Consider the following 5,000-nt stretch of genomic DNA (forward strand, 5'->3'; position numbering starts at 1 on the left):
AGAAACGAAATTTTAGGAAGAAGAGGAAGGGAAGGATGTGAGAAGAGTGAATGAAGATAGAGATGGGAAGCAAGGTAGGAAGGAGGAAGAGGTACAGTGGCGAAGAAGCGAAATTATAGGAAGAAGATGAGGAGGAGGAGTAGGAGAGTACAGTTATAGAGAAGGAGGAGCAGGGAGAGCTCTGAGAAAAAAAGAGGGGAAAATAGCTTTCAAAGACGGCAGATAAAAAAATAGAAAAAAAAATAGTGAGAAATCAGAGTATCCAAGGAGCTTGTCATGTTCCCTCGAAAGTTTTCAGGCCTCCTCGAAGTCACCCATTCCTTTCTTCCTGCCCTCCCTTACCCCCCTCCCCCCCAGCATCCTTCTCCCTACCCCTTTCTTCCCCTTACGTCATTCCTCCTCATCCTCCTCATCCTTGCCTCGTTTCTCAAATATTCCCACGACTCTCCTTTCTCTTCTCTCCCCGTCCGTCGCCTTCCCCGTTTCTCCTTTCTCCTCTCTAACCCCGTCCTTGCCCTCATTTTCCCCCCACCCCCCTTCTCTCATCTCCCTTCTCGCCCGCTCCTTCGCCCTTTCCCCTCCCCCATCCACCCCCCGTTCCCTCATCTCCCTTCTCGCTCGCTCCTCCGCCCTGTGCTCCCCCTCCCCCTCCCCCTCCTTCCTCCCTTCCCCCTCCTCCCCGCGGCATCTGAGGGGAAATTACCTCTTATCACCAAGGCAAACGCCAGCGCGGGTAAGGTGGCTCCGCTTGATACGCATAAGTAATGAGGAAACCGTTTAATATGACGCCAAACTGCTCGCGCTGAAGAATGTTGGCTCAGATCATGTTTTTTTTTTTTATAACGTGACGTTTTATTGATGGGTTGAGGCCGAGGTGCTAGAGGCTTTAGGGGGGTGCGGGGGGGGGGGGTGCTGGTGGTGGGGGTCGTTATAGTCGCGGGGGGTTGGAAGGGGGGTAGGGGTCGCTACATTTGCAGGAGTGGGGGTGGGGAGGCTAATAGTGGGGGTCGTTATAGTCGTAGGGGCTTGCAAGGGGGGGGGGCTGATGGTGGGGGTCGTAACAACTGGAGGAGGTTGGGAGTTGGAGAGTGATGGCGGTGGTCGTTATAGTTGGAGGGAGTTGGAGGGTGAGGGAGAATGTTGGAGAGTGATGGTCATGGCCGTTCAAATGGAGGGAGTTGGAGGAGGGGAGAGTGTTGGAGAAAGTTGGAGGATGATGCCCGTGGTCGTTACAGTTGAAGGGGAGTTGGGTGGGTGGTTGGTGGCAGAAGCGGTCGTTACAGAGAGGCACGAGTGTGTCACTGATATTTTTCTTCTTTTTACTGATGTGGCTTTATGGGGGCGGAGCAACATAGCTTTTTATGTAGTTTTTCGTTACATTGACATGTTTATTGTGACAATCGCTATGCAAAGGATGCAACATATTATTTTTTTATTTAGTTTTGCTTCATTATTTATAATGATGACGATGGCTATCACGACGAGATTGTTTATTTTGTATCTCGGTATTTGTTGTTCTTGCAGCAAAAAGAAGTTGCTTTTAATCACCATTATTGTGCAATCCGTTTCTTTTGTGTGACACTCGCTCCCTGTTAGATGTCCCTTGGATTACTCGGGGATCCTATCCTGAGGGTGGATAATGGTGGGTCGTGGAAGCGGTTGCCTGGTTGCTTGTGAGGGGGCGTGGCTCAAGGGGGGGGGGGGACTTCTGAGAAGTGGCTGTGGGTTGCGATCCCCAGGATGTGTCCTTAGGTGGGCTGGGTAGGTCGCGTGTACGTGTGTGTGTGTGTGTGTGTGTGTGTGTGTGTGTGTGTGTGTGTGTGTGTGTGTGTGTGTGTGTGTGTGTGTGTGTGTGTGTGTGTGTGTGTGTGTGTGTGTGTGTGTGTGTGTGTGTGTGTGTGTGTGTGTGTGTGTGTGTGAGTGTGTGTGTGTGTGTGTGTGTGTGTGTGTGTGTGTGTGTGTGTGTGTGTGTGTGTGTGTGTGTGTGTGTGTGTGTGTGTGTGTGTGTGTGTGTACACATATGTGTGAATGTATATTTTTGTCTTGGTCTATGGGAGTGTGTGTGTGTGTGTGTGTGTGTGTGTGTGTGTGTGTGTGTGTGTGTGTGAGTGTGAGTGTGAGTGTGAGTGTGAGTGTATGACATGAGTTCGTATATATGCCTGTGTATGTGTGAGTGAATCTATGTTTGTCATTATAGTGTGCGTTTTGATTTGAATTTACTATGAGGAAGACGGGCAGCCCCATAGTATAACACCACTAAAATTTAACTGCACGCATTATAATCCATTTCGCTGTCGGCTTCGCACGCATCAGACTCACCGACGACGACACATTTTACCACGAAGGCAAGTCGTTTCCGTCTCGCACGACCAGGAAGGCTTTGCGCCGAGTCGTCCAAGGTCGCCTTGCGTTTCCTCGAATTACCCGAGGTCGTGATAGATCGATAGAGGTGTGTTTGGCCAGCGTGAGTCCTTTCACTAGCCCAACGGCAAGATAGATAGCACGAAGCCCTACTTGGGCAGGGCGGGCGGCGGGCGGTGAGCGGCTTACTGCCCATGCCGAAGGGCGCGGACAGGGCATTCGTGCTTAATGATGGGCGGGGGAGACAAGGGGGCGCGAGTTATCATGCTGCTTATATCACGGCTCTGATATCATCCCTGCACTTGGTTAACTGCGCTGTTAACTCGGGGGCCGCACTAACATGCCCAACATAAATAACATCATAGCTACTAACACGGCCCCTACACCCCTCATGGCGGCGCATCAGCCTAAGTGAGAAAAGGCAGTTGATTTCTGGCACAATCAGCAATAAGTATGTACATATCACCCTATACACTCTTAATGGCACCCTTAGCGAAACCTCTTGATGGCCTCGAGCTCTTCTGCTGCTATATTCGCTCTGGGTGTTTCTCTATCTTTCTGTCCGTTTGTCTGATTGTGCTTGTCTGCCTGTCTGTCTGTCTATCTATCTCTGTTTCTCTCTCTCTCTGTTTCTCTCTCTCTCTCTCTATCTATCTATCTATCTACCCATCTGTCTATCTGTCTATCTATCTCTTATCATTTATTCATCTTCTGTTTTGCTCTACTTTCCTGTAACCCTGAACGAGAGTCTTAACTGTACTACATGTTTTGACTATTTATATTCATATTTCTTCCAGGTTAATCCTAGGCCTAGGTGTGTACGCCATTTTTTAAGCTACCTCTTAAAAAATCAGAGTAGTTCATAAAGACAGCTTCTACTTCTAAATCAGAAAGGAAATTTATTTTCTCGTGGTTTAAAGGCAGTTTTTATACATGATATTTTGCCTTAACAGGTGTCCCTCGCCTCACCATAATCCCAAGCCATCCCAAGCCAGCGCAAGCCAGAGCAAGCCATCAGCACCGACGTCTCAGAACTTGCCAAGGAGACTTACCCTTCCCCCCCCCCATCCCCCAACCCTCCCCGCACGCACGTACATACACACGCACACACACGCACGCACGCACACACCCCTTCCCCCCCTTCCCCTTCTTTGTCTCTGCCGCGACCTGGTTATTGGCGGGTCTGGCACGCATCCAGGCCGTTCATTTGGCCGCGGGCATTTAGAACCTGCCTCCAGTTCTGTTTTTACCTGACACCGATCGTCACCTCCTTTATCTCCCGGTTTAACCCGTGTCTAACAACGGCTTTACGGCTGTTCTAAGCAATTCCGCGATTTGTCATAGGAAGAGGCGGACGCCGACGCCGGCCATCTCTTCGTATGAGAGGGAAAGAGACAGAGGGAAGGGAGGAGATTTAGAGATTTGGAGAGAGAAAGAGAGAGAGAGAGAGAGAGAGAGAGAGAGAGAGAGAGAGAGAGAACGAGAACGAGAACGAAAACGAAAACGAAAACGAAAACGAAAACGAAAACGAAAACGAAAACGAAAACGAAAACGAAAACGAAAACGAGAACGAGAACGAGAACGAGAACGAGAAATAGAGAGAAGGAGAGAAAGAAAAAGGGAGAGGGAGGAAGGGGAAACGGAGGGGAAGGAGGGAGTCGTGGCGGGCCTCCGTAAGTCTAGTGTCTGTACTCGCGGGTCCTCTGGCACATCCTGAGTTGCCGCCAGGTTACACGCTTCCTGTAAGACGGCGGGGAGGAAGAGAGGGAGAAGGAGTGGGAGAGAGAGAGGGAGTGGGAGTGGGAGTGGGAGTGGGAGTGGAAGTGAGAGAGGGAGTGGGAGAGGGAGTGGGAGTGGGAGTGGGATTGGGAGTGGGAGTGGGAGAAGGAGAGGTAGTGGGAGTAAGAGTAAAAGAAGGAGAGGGAAAGGAAGAGAGAGAGAGAGAGAGAGAGAGAGAGAGAGAGAGAGAGAGAGAGAGAGAGAGAGAGAGAGAGAGAGAGAGAGAGAGAGAGAGAGGAAGGGAGAGTTTGGCAAGGAGGAGGCTAGATAGATGGAGATGGGATGGAAGGCGATGATGGGGAAAGGAACCATCGCTGCTTGGAGGAAGGAAGGGAGATGTTTGTGAGAGAAAGCGGAGTGATTGGGAGAGACGGAGTGCAAGCAGAAATGACTCCCGTTTTTTTTTAATATAGTTGAAAAGTTGATGTTAAATAGGATGGAGATAGTTGAAAAAAGTAATGATTACAATGGAGGAATGTTCCAGGAGAAGCGTAAAAGGAATGATGTTTGTATTTTTTTTCGTCATTTTAACAATTTCTTGTATATTTATGTAGCTAATGGTCTTATTATTTAAACGCACATTTTATTTAAGTGACGTGAAAGTTCGTTGAGTATTTTTTTTTTTTTTTTCATGTGTGATCTATGAAAATGCAGGAAAAACTGTGCATTTTCTTGGCTTATTTTCAAAGGAAATGTTATTTTCCTCAGCAGTTTTAACTTGTTCTCTCCCTTTTACCACGAACTTGTGCTAAAGATGTTATTAATGAAGTTAGCCCTTTAATAATTTCTTTTACTTCTATTTTTGCCCCCCCCACACATCCCCCCCCCCATCTCTCTCGCTCCTCCAGTGCCTCCTTTGG

At 48.9% G+C, this 5,000-nt stretch overlaps 1 protein-coding gene across 1 annotated transcript in view; it reads right to left on the minus strand.

The window, feature by feature from the left end:
• The window catches only part of LOC125030466, a 32,137-nt gene that overhangs the window by 892 nt on the left and 26,245 nt on the right, over positions 1–5,000 (minus strand). The window lies entirely within an intron of this gene.

The sequence above is a fragment of the Penaeus chinensis genome, chromosome 11 (assembly GCF_019202785.1).
Source record: "Penaeus chinensis breed Huanghai No. 1 chromosome 11, ASM1920278v2, whole genome shotgun sequence".
Lineage (NCBI taxonomy): Eukaryota > Metazoa > Arthropoda > Malacostraca > Decapoda > Penaeidae > Penaeus > Penaeus chinensis.